Source organism: Schistocerca serialis, chromosome 2, assembly GCF_023864345.2.
Source record: "Schistocerca serialis cubense isolate TAMUIC-IGC-003099 chromosome 2, iqSchSeri2.2, whole genome shotgun sequence".
In the NCBI taxonomy this organism is placed as follows: domain Eukaryota; kingdom Metazoa; phylum Arthropoda; class Insecta; order Orthoptera; family Acrididae; genus Schistocerca; species Schistocerca serialis.
This window is the reverse complement of record NC_064639.1, coordinates 1,104,438,276-1,104,458,727: the sequence shown is the minus strand read 5'-3', so window position 1 is coordinate 1,104,458,727 and position 20,452 is coordinate 1,104,438,276. Positions and strand designations below refer to the sequence as shown.

Here is a 20,452-nt window from a genome sequence, read left to right as displayed (position 1 = left end):
TTAGGTTAGTTAGGTTTAAGTAGTTCTATGTTCCTGGGTACTGATGACCTCAGATGTTAAGTCCCATAGTGCTCAGAGCCTTTTGAACCATTTTTTCCACAAAAACAGTAACAAAAATGGCTACAATGAAATGACATAAATAAGGTGACAGATAATTGCAGTAATAAATTACAGCATTCAAAAAATGAGTCTTCAGCAGTAGCACAATTTAGCACCTTCACTGTCACCTTCAACTGGTGGCAGATCCGCACGCACATTTTCTTCTTCTGCAGCCGGTTCCTCATCATCATTTCCCAGACCGAAATTAATCATTCAGTAAATCCTTTATGTGTGTTCCTTCCAGGGTAAATTACATGGACAGAAGAGCAGTCCCAAACGGCGACATCGCAAAATACTTCACTGTCTTGTTATTTTTGTCAGTTCAAGCCTTCTAAACGCATCCACAAGGAGTTCAAGATCTTCCTTTATATCAGGCGCCAGATGCTTGTCGCCATATTCTTGTATCTGCTGTACTACTGATTTATTTTTCATGTGTGACTTGCAGGTGAGGTTAGAGTCGGGAACGTGACCCAACCAATTCCCTCTCTACTAGGAATCCAGTTCGTAACCTTTACTCATTCTGTTGAAGACAATTCGGAGCATGTTACTATGTTTCTTATTGTGATTGTGATATTTAAGTATTTTCTCGAATTCATTTTCCATATACATCTTGTATTCAATATGCTCATCGCTCCCAATATTGTTAAAAACATAACTTGTATATTTGAACATTAACCAACTCACTGCGTTATTTTTTGCCTGAGGGTAGTAACTTTCCTCTGGTCTGCAGAAAATGTTAGTCGGTACCTTGTTTGCTGAAGTTCTTGTTATTTGAGCAATTTTCTCCCTGCTCCACTTCCAGTTGATAATCCGATCTCCACATGTGTAACGATGAGGCACACTATGAAGGAGGTTGCATTTGCTGCAGAGGTTAGTGTCACTTAAACCGATGGCAAAGAGACGCTCATTGGTGCTGATGATGTTATTGACTGCCTCGTACCACGCTGTTCTCACGTCAGACGAAAGAATATCACTACTCATGTTTTTCCAGACCACATTCCATGCTATTCCAGCATATTTAGTTTCTATGTTATTTTTCCTTTCATGTTTCCAACTTCCAGCTAAAATCGCCTTTGCTGTAACGTTTTTGGAGCTTAAAAGCTTTTTGCTGAGATAACTTACTTCAAGATAATACTCCCTAATTTGTTTCAGCTTAAAACTTGTTTTTTGTATATTTATCGGCGGCTTTATACTTTCTGGTCTGACAATATCGTATAGTTTTGCTGTAATGCACTCTGGATCATTACACATTATGCTCCATGTTCGTTTGATATACAATGCCATCGCTTTAGACTTGATGTCGGTTAGACCCATTCCTCCATTGCTTGGATCCAAAACTGGTGTCTTCACCGGCACTCGAAACAATTTCCCTTTCCACAAGAACTTTGCTAAGGTGGACATGATCGTCTTCGCCACCATTGATGGAATGGAGAGAACCTGTGGTATGTAGTAGGCCTTGGATACAATATACGTGTTGATAAACAGTATTCTCTGGAACTGATCTATTATACGTTGACAGTTTTCAATAAAAGCTCCCTTGATTTTTCTTGCCACCTCCCGAAAATTTATTGCTATCATTTTTAAAAGGGGAGTTGTCAATGCCATTCTAAGAGCCTTGTGTTCATTAACATGGTTCGCCCACTCAATGCGCAAGTTAGCAAGCCGCTTTATTTTTAGAAATTTACTTTTATTTTCATTTACCCTCGCACCTGATGCGGAACAGTATTTTGCAAGTATCGTCTCTAGTTGTGTCACATCTGTTTGGTCTCTGATGATTACGCCTACATCGTCCGCGTAAGCACCTACCACGGCCTTTGTTCCTTGAATGGTAATGCCTGCCATCCTGTGCTGTAGCTGTCTCAAGAAAGGTTCCAGCGATATAACGAACAGGAGCATGGATAAGGGGCTTCCTTGGGTAACACCCCTTTTTATTTCAATTTTTTTTGTGAGTTGACAGTTAACGGAGATTTGTGCAGTAACACCCATTGCCATGTTCTTGATCATCTCGATGGTTTTTGGCATTGTCTCTATCAGGTATTTGTGATTAATTTGATCAAATGCCTTATGGAAGTCTATGAAGAGCAGTCCACATTTTATGTTACTTGCCTGCGCTAGCGCAATGACATCGCGATAAAAAGCCGCGGTTTATAAAATCGTCCTTCTAAAAGCACAAGTCTGCTGTTGGCCTATGATGTTAGCGGTGCATGGTGTAAAGCGCTTGTTAATTACTCGAGCTATAATTTTATAATCCGAATTTAAAAGCGAAATCGGCCGTAGGTTGTTTATATTTTTGCAGCCTATGTTCTTCGGGATCAACACGATTTTGCGTTGTTTGAACTCTGCAGGCACTGGCTTTCCTTGTAAGACTTCATTGACAATTTCGGTGAACTTTTCTCCTATTAGGGTCCAAAATCGTTTATAGAATTCAATGGGCAGTCCGTCAGGTCCTGGAGATTTTCTAGCAGGAGAGCTGCACACGATTTCTAATACATCTTCCATGGTGATGTCCGAAGAAATATTCTCATCATCATCTCGCGATATTCGTGGAAGATATATGGCAAAGAGCGCATCGTTTTCTTCTTCGTTTGTTTCCCCTGACGCATACATACGTTCATAGTACGCTGAGATCTCTCTAATTATTTCCTTCTGGGTGGTGATTATGGTACCATAATCTATATGAAGTTCATCCATGAAACTTCTTCTTCTATTCTTCAGGACTAGAAAATGGCAAGTAATTCGCCAAGAATTTCCGAGAGGCTGTCAGTTGCGTTCAGCGGTTCCGACCACTTCCTCTTCAAGCACGTATAAGGACAGCGCTAATTTCTCTCGCAGGGCAAGCACATCCATTGATTCTGGAGGATGGGAACAAACAGCGGATCATCGCTCACATCGGGTAAGCGAAGGCCGGGGAAGGAAATCCCCGCGCCCTTTTCAAAGGAACTATTCCAGCATTTGCAAGAAGCTATTTAGGGAAATCACGGAAAACCTAAATCAAGATGGCAAGACCCGGTTTTGCACCGTCGTCCTCCCGAATGCGAGTCCAGCGTGCTAACCACTCCGCCACAGCGCACTGTGCAGCGAGTTAAAGGGACGTGGCTAGATACTGTTGTTATTATTGTCGTTATTATTGTTCCAGTTAGTGGCAGACATGGGAACAGATTCTGCCCTAGTAGCAGCAGAAACAGAAATGGTTGTTACTTTCTCTTTATTAAATTTGTCATATTTGCCATAGGCTTTTAAGCAGAGAGTAAAGCGGTGGTAATTCTACTCGTGTTTCGTCTCGTACTTTAAAACTCTACTGTGTAACTATTCGTCTCCATCCGAACAGTATGTGCTATTTCCATGTGGAATACCCAAAAACTTCCCTCATTGGAGTGTGTTACATATGTTTGTCTGTCAAATGGATAGCTGTGAAGATTCATGTGGAGTATTTTATTGATTATTATGGAAGAAAAGCACAGGGAAAGGAAAAAGTTGCTGTTAGAACACGGCTTACCCCTGTGGACCAGCACGAATTTGAGGTATGAGAATAACAATACGGTGGACCAGTCACCAACAACATATTCCTAATTCCTTAATATGGTAAAGATGTCACTCACATACATTTGATTTTAGGTCTGTATCGTTCACTTAAATCTTCTGGAAAATAATGGAACACGTTTTATGCTGAAGCGTTATAGACTTTTCGATTCAAATGGTTGAAATGGCTCTGAGCACTATGGGACTTAACATCTGCAGTCTTCAGTCCCCTAGAACTTAGAATTACTTAAACCTAACTAACCTAAGGACATCACACACATCCAAGCCTGAGGCAGGATTCGAATCTGAGACCGCCTAGAACCGCTCGGCCACACCGGCCGGCAGACTTTTCGGATAACGAGTATCTTCGCTATTGAAACTCAAACAAAAAGTCTTATGGACCTCAGCTCACACTTTTAATCCACGAGTTGCACACCGTCCAAAACTACGCCGATCTGAGAGATACCAGGAATACCGTTTTTCCTGACTTCTGGGACGCATTCGATGCCGTTACACACCTTTATTTAATTAACATAACACTAGTACGTAATTCGTCAATGGAACAGGTAGCAATAATAGCAATTCTGTGAGGTTACAATTAATTGAAGGAATTTAAAAAGAGTGTGTGGTTGTTTAAAAACAGTTGTTGGTCTTATCTGAAAATGTTTATTAATTATCATGAAGCGTTTCAGGTTTAAGCCATCATATGATGACCTATTATAAACAGACAAAGGCAGCAGATGTTACGTTATAAAATTTAGAGAAACGCAAGTTTCTCATAAAAGTCAGTTCTAAACAAACAATATTCCACAAGGAAATGCTTTTTGAAAGAGAATTACATACTATTTTAGATACTAATATATGAGACTTTGATGCATACGTGAAATTCTATCATTTCTAAAATGTAGAACTGCAGGTTGCACCATTGAAATTTCCTGCCAGTAAGTGTCATATCTGAGCACACTACGCTGCAGAGTAAAACGACCCTAAATATTGGAACACCAAACAAGCAATGACCAGCACCGTCCTGTGAGCTCGGTGAACGCTCAGTCAGGCTAGGTGGCCTAACTGTGTCGATGCATATACAAAGAGCACCACATAGATTTGTGACCAACATAAGTAATACATTTACTTATTTTTATTATTTTTTTAAACTGCTGAAAGCACATGACAGTACATAAAATACAGTGTACAAAACGCTCTTGTCTACACACGGACAAAAATCACGTAAGTAAGATATAATTTTCGCCTTTGTGTTAGAAAACGGTTTGTAAATGTCTTCTATATCAACACACACATTTAGAAATTGTCTCTTAAAAAAAATTAAATCTAGTACTTTGGGCGTGAATCTGTGTATAGCTCTTTAAACGTTCATCGACACGGCTACGCCACGTAGTGGGACCAAGCCTTCCTCCCACCACACACCACCGTGCTGGTCATTGATTCATTGGTATTTCAACAGTTATAGTCAAACTGTGCAATTAATCGTGCTACCTGTTATTTTACATATTAGTAACAGCAGTATTTGACGTCTGCATCAAAATCTTAGGTATTTGTATCTAGAATGGTATGTATTTCTGTATCAAAAAGCATTCTATTCTTGAATTGTTCGTTTAGAAATGACCTTTATAAGAAATATTTTGTAAGATAACATTTGCTGCTTTTGTCCTTTTATAATGGTCAGCTGATGAAGCGTTGAACCAAAAAGCCGTTGCCACAGTTAGTAAACAAAGTCAGAGATAACGAGTGACTGTATTTAAGGAACCACATAGCCTTTTTGAATTCTCTCCAATAATTATATACAGAGTTGTTGCGTGCCTCTTCAAGGATCTTCTGCCTGATTCAGAATTCCGTAAGGTTTAACGGTCTGGTGCTCATCTTTCAATTGGACGCCAGTTGCTCGCCCAGAAGCAACCTCAGTAATCCACCTATGGAATAGAGGGCCTATAGTTTAACGTGACATCCGAACCTCAAGTCTTTCCTCGCGAATTTTCAGTACCTCGTAAATCGAGTGCAATGTAATGACAACAAGGAATGTTAGTGTAAAGACAGCATCAAACAAGCGGCTACCGAGACCCTAGGAAACAAATGGAATATTGGAAGTAAAGAAGATCCGAGTATATTAACAAAGAATTCGAAATAGGAGTAAAGGAAAAACAAAACACCTGCATCGAAAACATATGAAGCAAGGAAGAGTATACTACGTCTGGATAGAAGTCAAAGCGCCACTACGTGAATGAAGTAATCAGAAAATTCCGTGAGAAGTCTTGGGAGAAATTAGTAAATAATATGAAACTACGGTAGCCAGGAAGTAGGATATAAAATAATGGAACAGTTGAACCGAACAGAAAAAAATACTCAATTGACAAAGCGTATGGAATGAAGAAAATCAACAAGGGAATATATGTAACATTTCTATAAGATACCGGGAAATTAACCAAGGAGGAGTTGTTGACCAGCTACATAATTCCCTAACACGATTGAAAAGCCATAGGACCAAACGAAACTGACAAATTTATTAAACTATGGGGGACCGCTGCTGAAACTACATTTATTGACACCAGGAATACCTACTGCAAGACGATGCTACCACTACGCCGGTGGATAACAGCTAAGGCAACACTGCTGTATAAAAAAGTCAATCCCAGTTGCGGAAATACAGTTTGAAAATTCTGAAGTGGAACGGATAGATGTGAATCTCTAGTCAGTAGCAGATATTGTGTTACAGAAGTAGGATTATATAATCGCGTAGGCTTCCGCGACCAGAGTCAGTCGACATAAAGGTTTTCTGGGTATTGAACCGCCTCGTATTGTATAAAACTACTGCTGAGAAAAAAAGAAGAACAAGAACAAGAAGAAGTCCGCTGCAACCATGGCCTAAACGTTGGTTTTTCTCCAGCAGGAGTTTTATATAATAGACGCGGTACAATATCCAGATAACATTTATGTCGGGAAGTAGGATTATTCACGAAGAGGAATGTTTGACAGAGAATTTGTTACTGTGAACAGTTCAGTGTCAGAGTTATTCTGATCAGAATCGAGAGAAAATCAGCGCCAACGACACTACATTGCATACACATGCCTATATCACAAGCTGAAGATGAACAGACCGAGTGGTATATGCTGTGAAAAACGTAATTGAATAAGTAAAAGAGATGAAAACTGAATAATCATTGTTCACAAAAAACTGTAGTAGGGGAAGAAGAATCACTAGGGGATTAAATAGATAGGAAATGATGGATGCCAAAATGATTGTAAGAAATACGCGAGGAAACGATCATCGGATGGACTGGTTCAGTATATAGAAAAAACACATCAACTTTCAGTGAAGTTAAAAGCAAAGGTTTCAATTATAACACAAGACGAGTTCCACTGTTAAACGGAGAGGAGTAGATGTAAGGAGGAAATTAGGGCCTTTCACGATTGGGCAGGACGGTTTCATGTTATAGAAGAAGAAATGGGAACTGGCGTGGCAGAGATCTAGCATTGCAGCTTCGCGACACTTACGATGTAATAAGGTGAAAGAAGTCCATAAAATTCCTTGTGAATATCTAAAATCATTGGAGGGAGTGGCTTCCAGACGACTATTCGATTTGGTTTGAAGAATCTATGAGTCTGGAAACATACCATGAGACTTGCTGAAAAATATTGCCAACGCACTTACTGAGATATCGAGTGTCAGATCTACTGAATATTTAGCTTAACAGTATCTGACACGAATACTGCACTAAAGAATGGGATAGAAAACAAAGACTCTTTTAGATAACGATCAGTTTCACTTTAGGAAAGGTGACGCCAGAAAGAGTGTTCTGACTTTGCCAAAATCAAGACACGATCTTACGGCTTGTCAACATATAAAGATGTTCAGAAAGGTAAAATGTGTAAAACAGTGTAAGAAATTCGAAAAATTTCATATTAATTGTTGCAGTGTGTAGGGAGAGACGGGTAATATTTACAGTAAGTACAGGAACCAAGAGGGAACAATAAGAATAAAAGACGAAGAAAGAGTTGTACTGATTAGATGCCGTTTAAGACAGGAATATAATTTCGGCCCCACTGTTTAGTTTGTATTTCAAAGAACCACTGACAGAACTAAACGAAAGGTAAAAGATTAGTATTAAAATTCATGTTGAAAGTATTCGAATGATAAGATTCTCTGATGACACTGTTAGCCTCTGTGAAAGCGAGGAAGAACTGCAGGATCTATTGAACTAAACGAGTAGTTTTATTTGTACACACACCGCATTGAGAGTAATGTAAAGAAAGACGAAAGTAATGAGAAGTAGCAGAAATGACAACAACGAGAAACTTGGCACCAAATATGGTAACCACGAAGTAGACAAGTACAGGACTTCTGTTGCCTCGGAAGCAACGCAACATATGCCAGTCGACGCAAGAGCAACGAAAGAAGAATATTAGCTCAGAAAAAGAGGGCATTCCCGGTGAAAAAACAGCTACTAGTATCAAATATTGGCCTTAAATCGAGGAAGAAATTTCTAAGAACGTATTTTTGAAACACAGCTTTCTACGTATGTGAATTATGAACTGTAGTAAAACCTGAAAAGAGGAGCATTGAAGCATAATAAAAGTTGTGTCGTCGAATGTTGTTGAATATTACGCTGATAAACAACATAAAATATGAAGAGATTCTCCACAGGTTAGAAATCTGCGGAAAATATTCACAAGAAGAACGGAAAGGACAGTAGGACAAATGTGAAAACATCAAGAAATAACACAAGTGACAATAGAGGAAGCAGTAGAGGTTAAAACTTTAGGGGAAGTCAGAGACAAATAATAAAGGAACTTTTGTGCCAGGGCTGCTGTGAGACGAAGAGGCTGGCGCACGAGAGTAATTCGTGGAGGGTCACCTCACTGCTGTTAGAAGAGTGATGGGCTAAGAAAAGAGAAATTATAAATATAAAAAAGGGAAAGTATACGCACGAATAATCAATAATCAATTTGAAAACTTAGCCGACTCACCAATATTGGAAGAGAAGAATAGGTTTAGGAAAAGCTGGCCGCTGTGGCCGAGCGGTTCTAGGCGCTTCAGTCTGGAACCGGACTGCTGCTACGGTCGCAGGTTCGAGTCCTGCCTCGGGCATGGCTGTGTGTGACGTTCTTAGGTTAGTTAGGTTTAAGTAGTTCTAAGTCTAGGGGACTGTTTACCTCAGATGTTGAGTCCCATAGTGCTTAGAGCCATTTGAACAATTTAGGAATAGTTCTAGTAGCTACAGAACATCTGTATTAAGACAAATGACAGAAAACAACAGGAAGTTCAGTAAGAAAACACATATTTGTTTTATTGACGACGAGTAAGCTTTAGCCCAGGACAGCCTAGATATTTTATGATCTACAAAGATAACAGGTTTTCGCAGTCTATTAACAGCCTGCATCAAACAATATAAATGGTAAGAAAAAGTCTTATAGAGAAGACTGGAACTATGACGGATACGGGTGTAAGTCACCTCCAACACTTTTTACTAACTTACTGACAACTTTGTTAGTAAATTAAAAATCGGAGTCAAAAGAGTCATGATGTTTTCTAACGACCATTTGCGCCTGCATGAGCCTGCGAATGATTTTAGAAGGTTAATACATTATTTAGACCAAACAGAAACACCAGTATTATCGCTTCTAAAAGAAAAGTTGCTGTGCTTTCCAAGACGGTGTTAAAATATCATGTTAGAGAACAGATTTCCTATTTTAACTTCTTAGGTTTTGAAGTAAGGTAGAGTTTTGAAAATAACGCGCACAGTGTGTTTAATAGTTATCAGATGAGTGGTGGAATATGGGAGGACACTGGGCAACAAAGTGTGGATAGAAACAAAAATAAAATTTTACATTGCAATAGGTACAACACAACTACAAACATCACCCCGGTTCCCAGACCTCCTGAAGATAGACGTTGACTGTGGATGTTGTATCACAGACACAGCCTCTCTGAATGTTCAGAGATGTCACTAAACCCGCCCAAAGATGTAAACAACCATGCATGAGCAGCGCCTATTAGATGGAGGGGGGGTCAGACAGCCCATCAGTTCCAATCATTCCACCGCAAGAAGGTACACGGCTCGTATTGTCTGTAGTTCAACCATGCCTAGACGGTCAAAACCGCGTTTCAATCGCGTCCGCATTTTTACTTTGTGCCAGGAAGGGCTCTCAACAAGGCAGTGTCCAGGCGTCTCGGAGTGAACCAAAGCGGTCTTTTTCGGACATGGAGGAGATACAGAGAGACAGGAACTGTCGATGACATGCCTCGCTCAGGCCACCCAAACGCTACTACGGCAGTGGATGGCCGCTACCGACGTATTATGGCTCGGAGGAACCCTGACAGCAACGCCACCATGTTGAATAATGCTTTTCGTGCAATCACAGGACGTCGTGTTACGACTCAAACTGTGCGCAATAGGCTGCTTAATGCGCTACTTCACTTCCGACGATCTCTCAGGATTGCCATAACGATCTCTTTACCGATATGTGTCGCATATGCCTTCAACCAGACAATCGTCGGAGACGTGTCTGGAGACAACCTGGTCAGGCTGAACGTCTCACACACAGTCCAATGAGTGCAGCAAAGCGGAGGATCCCTGTTGTTTTGGGTGGCATTATGTCGGGCCACTAGTGGTCATGTAAGGCGCCGTAACGGCTGTACGTAACGTGAATGCCATCCTCCGACCGACAGTGCAACCATATCGGCACCATATTGGCGAGGCATTCGTCTTCATGGACGACAATTCACGCTCCCATCGTGCACATCTTGTGAATGACTCCCTTCAGGGTAAAGACATCTCTCGAATAGAGTGGCCAGCATGTTCTCCAGACATGAACCCCATCGAACATGCCTGAGATAGATTGAAAAGGGCTGTTTATGGACGACATGACCCACCAACCACTCTGAGGGGTCTATGCCGAATCGTTGTTGAGGAGTGGGACAATCTGGACCAACAGTGCCTTGCTGAAGTTGTGAGTGGTATGCCACGATGAATACAGGCATGCATCAATGCAAAAGGACGTGCTAAGGGATATTAGAGGTACCAGTGTGTACAGAACTCTGGACCGCCACATCTGATGGTCTCGGTGTATGGCGCTACAACATGCAATTTGTGGTTTTCATGAGCAATAAAAAGGGCGGAAATTATGTTTATGTTGATCTCTATTCCAGTTTTCTGTACAGGTTCCGGAACTCTCGGAGCCAAGGTGATGCAAAACATTTTTTGATGTGTGTACAAACATCAAGGGAAGCTATATCCTGAAAGACCTCTGTCGATATGGCTAGATAACGATCGCAAGAAGCGAGAGGCATACTCCTTGAACTGACGTCTCATGATGACTTGTTTACGACTCAGTTGTACTGACATGGGACAGCCTCCAAAGAAATCGTCATGTTCTATAGATACACATTCGGTATATTTGTTTACAATAATCAGGGATCAAAACTGTTAAATGTAAACTTTCATGACAGAAAATGTCACAATTAATAAAATGTTCCGGGCTATTACGTCGTGGTCGGATGGATTTCACCTTAAAACCCTACGTTTGGACGCCATCTGCGGTGGACATTTTCAAAAGGGATCGTAGATTTTTTGAATGTCCGATTCCCACCCTGTCTCGCTACTGACTACAGCAAAATTTCGCTTCCTCGAGCTTTAGCACAATGGTGTGACGTCATTGGTTTTGTATACGCGAGCACAATTAGCTGCCGGCTGGTGTGGCTGTGCGGTTCTAGGCGCTTCAGTTTGGAACCGCGTGACCGCTACGGTCGCAGGTTCGAATCCTGCCTCGGGCTTGGATGTGTGTGATGTCCTTAGGTTAGTTAGGTTTAAGTAGTTCTGAGTTCTAGGGGACTGATGGCCACAGATGTTAAGTCTCATAGTGCTCAGAGCCATTTGAACCATTTGAACCTCAATTAGCCGCTGTCGACTGCCGTCAACCACTGTTCCTAACATCATATGGTGGAAGACTGGTACACATAATCTTCAGAACTGGAATCTAAATGTAATTCTGTTTCACGCCCTCCTCCTTCCTACTGAAATTCCTGGGGTGTTTTGCATTCCCTATGGCCTCTCTGTATAGCCTCGTGGCAGTCAGTACTTGAGTTCTACCAAAATAAATCTCCCCTCTTCTGCAGTTTCCCTTTTGCTCTTGTAGCCGGTTTATGACTGTTCTTTTTGTAGAATCCACGTACACCTCCCTACAACTACACCGAATCCTATAAATTGTAGCGTTTGGTGAGCATCCTTGGCCGATTTTAGGTAATTTTGTATCTTCCATGCGGTTGTGGAGATTACTTCAACATTCCGCTTTTTCACGATTTTTTCTATGCTGTCAATCACGTCCTTAATGATTGGCAGGTAATCTGTCGATACCATCGGCTCTTCAGCAACCCCCCCCCCCCCCATCCACCCCCGTGATTTCTACACGGTGGTCTCAACGGTTTTTTACCTCAGCGAACGAATAACCATTTTTGGTGAGATGTTTTAATTCTGCGTCAAGCAGCTCTGGTTCGCAGATTTTCCTTGCAATATGCGCCAACGTATTTATGATGCCTCGCCTTTTCTGTGGGCAGTGGTTCGAATCCCGGTGTAGCGAACGGTCAGTGTTCTTGTATTTTCGATAAACAGTGTGGCCCAAGCTACCGTATTCTTTCTTGAAAACTAGCACGTCACGAAAATTTGAGCTTCCGCCTGCCTCCTCCTCCGTGGTAAACTCAATCTTCGATTTGATCCCGTTCAGATGTCCTGAAAACGATCAAGATCCTCCCTGCCATGTAGCCACGAAATACACGTGTCATCCACGCAATGGAAACAAATATTTGGTTTCTTGTTTACGGTTTACAACGCCTCCTCCTCGAATTTTCCATAAAGAAGTTTGCTATAACTAAGCTTAAGGGTCTCACCAAAGCGACCCCATCTGACTGTTCATAAAAATCTTCCATCCATTTGAAATACGTGGTGAGCCAATATTTAAACAGCCGGCCGAAGTGGCCGTGCGGTTAAAGGCGCTGCAGTCTGGAACCGCAAGACCGCTACGGTCGCAGGTTCGAATCCTGCCTCGGGCATGGATGTTTGTGATGTCCTTAGGTTAGTTAGGTTTAACTAGTTCTAAGTTCTAGGGGACTAATGACCTCAGCAGTTGAGTCCCATAGTGCTCAGAGCCATTTGAACCATTTGAACCAATATTTAAACAGTTCTGCAACATCGGCAGGAAAAAATTCAAATCAGCTGTTGCAAAACTTCATTGAGTGGAACCATAGTTAACAGCGACACCACATCAAATCTAACTAGTGTCTCCTCCGGTTGTACCACTATGCCGTTTAAGGGGCTCCGGAACGCCCTATACTTGCAATGTTAAAATAACGCTTATAAATTACATCTTTCCTCACAAAGTATTTGAGGTAGGAAGTTGAACTTTTTGCAGGTTATTTATTGGAATATGGGCTACAACTTAACACAGGTATTTTACAAAATTTTAGTTCAGTTATTAAAGATGATTTTTTTTTCAATTGTAATGAAAATTCACAACATTTTTTTGCAATTTTTTATTTATATATTCAAAACTATACAGTTTTTGGAAAAAGGCTGTGTTAAATTATGCAGAAGGTACTGTGTAACATTTACTGAAAGTTTGAAACAAATATGTTTGGAAGATCCTTAGAAAACATGTAATTAGTATGAGAAAATAAAAGTTTTGGGAATCGAGCGACAAAGATTGGATTAACTTTTTAGTGCATTCCAGGTCCATAGGATGGATTGTCTTCATCCTCTGCAAACTCCTCCTCCAGCTTCCTCTTGTTCCTCCTCCTGTTTACTCTTGCTTGTATTTCTAGACTCTTTACAGCCCTGTCTGCAGCCTGAAGGCGTTCCTTGTCTAAAGCAAGCATCGCTCGTTGTTGTGTTCGTAGATTTTGCTACCATTTTCTTCAGTTGCAGTTACTGCAACACTGTTCCAAAAGGTGGTCATGTATGAACACTTATCACATTTCAGTTGTTTACAGTAATAACACATACCTTTGGCTTTCCAACATTTCTCCTTTTCTTAAAAGCCTTTAGAGGATTTCTAATAACTTTACTTTTACTCATTATTATACTTCAACAAAACAGAGACTCAAGAAACAGAATTAATTACGAATATTTTCGAGATAACGACAGAGTAAATAAACATGAAACAATCGACAATCACACCAGCGACATATATTGAACCATCACAGATTAGCCACAACACATACTTTATCTCACATCACTAAAATGTACCTGATGAACACGGACGTTAATAATAACACCATTTGACAGCAGTTTAACAGCGCCACAGTTGGTCACGCCCATGTAGAACACATTTCAAAAAAAATTTAAAAATAGTTGTAGTCTTCGGAATTGAACAAATTATATATCTGTTAAAAGGTAATAGTCTGCAGATTCATAAAACGCAAAAAAGTAAAAATTGAACTTTTCATGATTTTTGAGCCTTTCCGGAGCCCCTTAATATACCGATTAAATGTTCCTAATTATTGGTATGCTAGTCAGACTGGCCCACATATGGTCGAATGCATTTCACCTTAGAACTCGTTGCAGGTGGGGACGAAACGTCGGGTTTTAAGGTGAAATCCTTTCGACAACGGCATTATAGCCCGGAACGTTGAATTAATTCTGACATTTCCGGCCCGGAAAGTTTCCATTTTACAATTAGACGCCTCTACGGGGAGGAGATGTCAAGAAATGTGCGACGCACGTACGGTCTCCAGAAGAAGAGAATGCAGCTTTTTGTTCCCTCACATTCCTGTCTCGTTACAGAATGCTCAGCATTATTCCGAAGTTTTTGAGGATTAAGCGACTACGCCGCTCGGTCAAGGCGCAGCGTATTTTCAAACGGACGGAAGAGACTTTACTACGTGACTGGATTCAACAGACCCACCGGAACCTCGCAAGCAGAGACTGTAAGTTAATGTCTCTCCACATTCCTATCAGCAATAAACTGTGTAGTGATGACTGGGAAAGAACTGACTGACTGTTGCACAATACTCTTAGGAAGCGTAAGTTAACGACGCCTAATAGACGATCAAGAAATTAGATAATTTACAACCTAATAAGACCATCCACAATTTAGACGCTTCCTGCTCGGTTATCAATTAATCCGGACGTTCGGTATCTGACGATGAGAGATTTGTGCTTGCCAGGGGTGAAAATTTGGCCATTATCCCGCGAGTTGCACCCACGGAAGAATTAATAGCCACTGTAGAAGCAGGCATTCATAGCGTGGACAAGGTTACGGCTGAAGAAATCCATATAGAAGCTGTAAGACTGTTATCTCTGGCAAAGCCTCCAAACGGATATATAACTTTGGGTGAGAGGAACGCCATAAAACGCCGGAATGACGACGACAGTATTATTATTCTCCCCGCTGCCAAAGGAAATGCAACGGTTATTTTGAGTGTGATCGACTATTATAGTAGGATTGACGTCTTATTAGATTTGCAAACATATAGGAAACAAAGTTAAAACACCACTGACAAAGTTCTAAGAACCGTTACACAGCTGATATAGGATTTTTCCTTCAAACAGAGCGTTCAGAAAGGTCTGTTAAGTTTATTTGCGTTAGCATCAAGACTTTATGGATTGCTGAAGGTGCACAAAGAAGGCCTAAAGTAAGTACGACTGGTTCGCCTCCTATTCGAAGTTATTGACAACGTCATTACGACCGTATGTGGGCCGATAAGACTCGTATATCAAGAATTCAGCATATTCTATCAGTGAATTAAACGGCATAGTGGTACAGCCGGAGGACGTATTAGTTAATATTTATGTGGTATCGCTATTCACTATGATTTCATTCAGTGAGGTGCTGCAATAACTAAACCGAATTTTTCTTCCCGAGTTACATAGCAATACTCCGTCTTCAGGCCACTAGTGGTCCATCGGGACCATCCGACAGCCGTGTCATCTTCAGTTGAGGATGCGGATAGGAGGGGCGTGTGGTCAGCACACCCCTCTCGCAGTCGATATGATAGTTTTCGTTGGCCGGAGCCGCTACTAGTGAGTCGAGTAGCACGTCAGTTGGCATCACTAGACTGAGTGTATCCCGAAAAATGGCAACAGCTCATGGCGGCCCAGATGGTCACCCATCCAAGTGCCGGCCACGCCCGACAGCGCTTAACTTCGGTGAGCTGACGGGAACCGGCGTATCCACTGCGACAGGGCCGTTGCCCGATTTACATAACTGTTTTAGTATTGAATCAAAACCATGTATTTCAAATGGAACGAAGGTTCTATGAACAGACGGATGTTGTCTTTTTGGGAAGCAGCTTAAGCCCAGTTATAGCAAGCTTCTTTATGGAAAAATTCGACGAGCAGGCACTGGAAACTGCGGAACAAGAAACCGAATAATTGGTTCCAATACGTCGATTAAACCTTTAGGGGAAGTCAGAGACAAATAACAAAGGAACTTTTGTGTCAGGGCTGCTTTGAGACGAAGAGGCTGGCACACGAGAGTAATGTGGAGGGTCATCTCACGCATGGCAGGGAAGGATCATTTTCACAAACATCTCATCGTGATCCATCAGAAGATTGAGTTTACCACGGAGAGGAGGCAGTGATTAAATTTTATTAATGTGATAGTTTTCAGGAAAGATGATTAGGCTAACCTGTGCAATACGGTTCACCGAAAACCCACGCACACAGGCCGTTCCCTACACCGGCATTCGAACTACCATCCACAACAAAAGCGAGGTATCATAAAAACGATGGCGGATAGAGCAAGGAAAGTGTGCGAACCAGAGATGCTTGGCGCAGAATTGAAACATCTCACCAATGCATTGCTCAAGAATGGTTTTCTTTCGCTGAGGTAGAATGAGAGTTCAGACGACAGCGTAGAAATCATAGCACTGCTCAATCGTCTGTGAAATCGAAAGTTTTCCTGGAATTTATTTAGGAAGTGACTGACAGCATAAGAAAAATCTTGGGTATGCTGAACATCTCGCTAATCTACCCATCCACATGGAAGGCACAACTTTACGTAACATCGGCCAAAGATGCTCGCCAGCCGCTGGAATTTATAGGATTCTGTACAGTTGTGGGGAGATGTAAGTGGCTACTACAAAACGAACAGTCAAAAAACGACTAGAAGAGCACAAGGGCAATTGCAGAAGGGGGGAGATTGACGGATCAGCCGTTGCTGAACCTGCTTTATAGCCAGGAGGTCACCTCATTCATTTTAAGAAGAATCTAGTACTGCCAGCCACGAGCGAATACCATGAAAGGCTATGCCGAGAGACCGTACAGCAACAAAACACCCCAGAAATTTTAGTAGGAAGGAGGAGGGTGTGAAATTTAATTATATTTGAATTCCGGTGCTGAAGAAGATGTGTACCAGTCTTTCACCAAGGGATGATAACAACAGCTGACGATGGCAGTCGATAACGGCCAATTGCGCTCGCATATTCAAAACATGTAACGTTACGCCACTGACCAAAAGCTCGTGGAAGGGGAATTTTACTGTAGTCAATAGCGAACCAGGGTGTGAAACGGACATTCAAAAAAGCTACGATCCCCCTTGAAAATGTCCTCCACAGAAGAGGAGGAAACGTCGGTTTTTAAGGTGGAATCCATTCGATCACAGCATAATAGCCCGGAACATTTTATTAACAGTGTTCAAAACTCTTCCAACTTTTGACAAAGAGAACTCAGCACTCACTTATTTACGTTTCCTGTATAATATGAAATTTGAAGTTAATTTGCATAATTTGAGTGTTCCTTTCCCCATGAATGACTTAGAATGTGTATTGAAAGGCTTTGCTCAACTTTCTACCGAATTGAGCACTGCAACACACCATCTTCAGGCCCTTGAGTAGGGTCAAGCTTTTTGTGACATCTGTGCGTAACGCAGTAAATCAGATTATGCAATAAAACAATTACAACGTAAAAAACATTAATTCTATTAAACTAAAATCCCGTTGCCGTATTACCATTTGACGAGAAAAATGGTAAAAATTTGAAATAAAAGATGTAAGTTGTTTTCTTCACTGGATTATATATGTAGATGTATTTAATTAAATCTGTTGATCTTATGAAATAAGTGTATTTGATGCTGTAAGGAGCTCGTTGGGGAGTGTTTGATTTTTCTCGCCGTGGCTTCCTATCGGGTTTGTGAATATCAGACAGCAGAAAAATAATAGTAATTACTAATAATAATAGTGATCAGTTTATACAAACTTTGCGCGCTTGACAATGGCTTTTTGCGTAAGGTCAGTTCATTGTAAGTTTGACCGTGTGCGATTCTTTATCGGTCTTCGTACACTAAATATTTCCCAAGCTTTGGTTCGTACTGGACCTTTAAATTGCTCCCTGAATTGCGAGGCGAAAGGACGCACCTGCAGGCGAGCATTTCACCCTACAGCACATTCAGTACAATATTTACATACATATTCAAATACAGTTCATGGTATACAACAGTTGAATGAGGAACATGCTCCCAGAAGATTTGAATGATGGTATTGCGGCTGCCGCGCATGCGCAGTGGCGTGTCTTTCAGTCTGGCAGTAGCCGTTAGTTGAACTCGCGACACAATGATTACAGTTTTTATATATATAGTTGGTGTGCGCAAGACATCACTATGACAGTACATTCCAAGAGGGTTTTTACAAAAAATATTCACCAATAAGGTTTTCACCTTGCAGCGGAGTGTGCTCTGATATGAAACTTCCTGGCAGATTAAAACTGTGTGAAGGACCGAGACTCGAACTCGTGACCTTTGCCTTTAGCGGGCAAGTGCTCTACTATTTGAGCTACTCAAGCACGACCCACGCCCCCTCCTCACAGCTTTACTTCTGCCAGTACCTCGTCTCCTACCTTCCAAACATTACAGAAGCTCTCCTGCGCAGCAGAGCTTCTGTAAAGTTTGGAAGGTAGGAGATGACGTACTGGCAGAAGTAGAGCTGTGAGGAAGCGGCGTGAGACGTGCTTGGGTAGCTCAAATAGTAGAGCATTTGCCCGCTAAAGGCAAAGGTCACGAGTTCGAGTCTCGGTCCGGCAAAGAGTTTTAATCTGCCAGGAAGTTTAATATTCACTAACATCTAAAAGAGTTGTAACTACGTAGGCTTTCCCGGCGTAATAAGTCTTGAAAGTCTTTTCGGGTTTGCTGCCGGATCCTAAAATCAACTTGACTCGATATTTCGGCGATCCAACTGTTCGCCATCTTCAGGAAATGCTGCTTCTGCTGATGAGTCCCGCTGAGAACTGACGCAAGATTGCAATTCGACGTCCTATATAGGCCAAGACTGGACGAATTTTAAGGAGTTTTAACATTAAGAGTGTGTTCCGTCCACCCTCTAAGATTAGGGCTCTGCTCGGCTCTGTGAAGGATGATTTGGGACTTAGGAATCCCGGGGTGTACAAAATTCCGTGTCAATGTGGGAAAGCTTACGTTGGCCGTTCTATTCGCACAGTGAATGACAGGTGTGTGAAACATCGCCGTCACACGAGGCTACAACAGCCGGAAAAATCGGCCGTAGCAGAACACTGCCTGAATGAGAGACACAAAATAAAATTTGAGGAAACTGTTGTAATTGCCAACATTTCCGGTTTTTGGAATAGTGTGTATAAAGAGGCGATCGAAATTAGGTTGGCTGATAATTTAATCAACAGGGACAATGGGTTTCCTCTTAGCAAAACGTGGAATCCTGTATTATCTCGCATCAAAACTGAACGCTCTTCGGTGCGGCCTTGATTGCGATATATCGTTGCCAGCAGTGTTCTACTAAGGGCGGCGCCACCTCCCTGTCTTGGAAGGCAGAAACCGTGATGGGCGGCGCATGCGCCGTGTACTGAACGGTGGCCTATATAGGACGTCGAATTGCAATCTTGCGTCAGTTCTCAGCGGGACTCATCAGCAGAAGCAGCATTTCCTGAAGATGGCGAACAGTTGGATCGCCGAAATATCGAGTCAAGTTGATTTTAGGATCCGGCAGCAAACCCGAAAAGACTTTCAAGATCTAAAAGAGTTACAATAATCTAAAAACTACTACATATATTGAAGCTAAACACATTTCATTATTGGTCATTGGCTCTCATGGAAAGTATAGCATTTAAAATGTTTTTCTGTTTTAGATTAGCTGTCCTTGTAAGACGTGTCGTCCTTTGCAGTTCATTTACACAATAGATACAATAATAACGCAAAGGTGAGCACTGTTTTGGCAGTCTGCCTAACGTAAATGTTACTGCATATCGACGTCACGGTTCACAGATTTAACAACCGATATGTGCGCATGTTCACTCGTTGCACTGTTTATTTTCACTGGTAACACTGTTATTCCTAGGTCATGCGTCGCGTGATTGAAGACTAATGGATTTCCATTTCACAACATGAGTTTTCGTGAAGGCATGGCTGCACGACTTTGGACGGCAAACTGCTGGCATCGATCCTCGATTTGTCCAGGTAAGAGTGGCCGTCGTATTCCGAGAATATTACATTCCCTGAAGTCCCATCCAAAATTCCTCCACCTGTGTGGTTGTCTTCAGTGCTTTTATGCTTCACAACCGTAGGTCCAGTAGTATACTAGATACTCATTTTGCGCACATGCATCGCGGTAACTGTCATTAGGCGATGTACTACAAATGTTGTTGCACTTTACATGCACAGTTCCATCGCGCTTACAGTTTATCTGGCGCTGTACAAAGAATGTTTGTTATCAAGTTTTGTACATAAATATTTCATCGCGATCATTCTCATATCGATATATGAAGAGTACTTTTAACAATTTTGCACACGTACTTCATGGCGGTTACAGGCATTGCGATGTATGTAGAATGTCTTTACAGCAGTCTCTTTCACGTATGTCTCGGGGTTT

The 20,452-nt window shown here is 41.6% G+C and overlaps 1 pseudogene; it reads right to left on the bottom strand.

Annotated features, from left to right (window-relative positions):
• Positions 1-15,698: 15,698 nt before the first annotated feature.
• LOC126458792 (5S ribosomal RNA) lies at positions 15,699-15,816 on the bottom strand (annotated as a pseudogene).
• Between the last annotated feature and the right edge of the window lie 4,636 nt (positions 15,817-20,452).